This window comes from Rhagoletis zephyria, unplaced genomic scaffold (genome assembly GCF_001687245.7).
Source record: "Rhagoletis zephyria isolate East Lansing unplaced genomic scaffold, Rhagoletis_zephyria_1.1 Rzeph_scaffold_83201, whole genome shotgun sequence".
NCBI lineage: Eukaryota > Metazoa > Arthropoda > Insecta > Diptera > Tephritidae > Rhagoletis > Rhagoletis zephyria.
The window spans coordinates 1-1,058 of record NW_016240249.1 but is presented as its reverse complement, the minus strand read 5'-3'; the positions used below and the strand labels follow the sequence as shown (position 1 = coordinate 1,058).

The window sequence follows — 1,058 nt, the reverse complement described above, 5'->3', positions numbered from 1 at the left end:
CAACTGCAGGGACTGTCACTCGATACTCCGCCTGAGTTACCACTTTTCTACACTGACATCGATAACGTCGACCTAACGGTTGATTTAGTGTACGAGCGCACTGACAAGGAAACAGGGAAAAAAGAAAAACATACACTCAGATTCCCTAATCCTTTTGGATTAGCATCCGCACCACCAACAACAAGTTCAGCTATGTGCCGACGCGCTTTCGAGCAGGGTTGGGGCTTTGTGGTTACAAAAACATTCGGGCTTGACAAAGATCTGGTCACCAATGTATCGCCACGTATTGTGCGTGGCACCACCGCGGGCTATAATTATGGCCCGCAGCAAGGTGCTTTTCTCAACATTGAATTGATTTCGGAGAAACGCGCAGAATACTGGTACCGTTCGATACGCGAACTCAAGCGGGACTTTCCCAACCAGATTGTCATCGCGAGCATAATGTGCGCAGCTATCGAGGAGGACTGGAAAGAAATGGCCACCAAGGCTGAGGAATGTGGTTCCGATGCGCTTGAACTGAATTTGTCTTGTCCGCATGGAATGGGCGAGTCAGGTATGGGCTTAGCTTGCGGCCAGATACCCGAATTGGTGGAACAAATTTCGCGATGGGTCAGTGACACGGTTAAAATACCAGTGTTTATTAAATTGACGCCAAACATCACGGATATTGTGAACATTGCTGCAGCGGCGCAGCGTGGTGGTGCAGCAGGCGTATCGGCCATCAATACTGTACAGGGACTGATGAGTTTGAAAGCTGATGCAACGGCATGGCCTGCGATTGGCGTGGAACAACGCACCACTTACGGCGGTGTGTCTGGGAACGCGACACGTCCCATGGCGCTGAAGGCGATATCTTCAATTGCAAATAAGCTGCCTGGATTCCCCATTCTCGGCATTGGCGGCGTTGATTCAGGCGAGGTGGCATTGCAATTCTTGCAGGCTGGTGCCTCAGTGGTGCAAGTGTGCTCCGCAGTGCAGAATCAGGATTTTACATTGATCGAAGACTATACGACCAGTCTGAAAGCGCTGCTTTATTTGGAAGCGAATCCACCGCCAAA

The 1,058-nt window shown here is 50.5% G+C and overlaps 1 pseudogene; it reads left to right on the top strand.

Moving 5' to 3' along the window:
• The first annotated feature begins 3 nt into the window (after positions 1-3).
• LOC108357728 (dihydropyrimidine dehydrogenase [NADP(+)] pseudogene) lies at positions 4-1,052 on the top strand (annotated as a pseudogene).
• Positions 1,053-1,058: the final 6 nt, after the last annotated feature.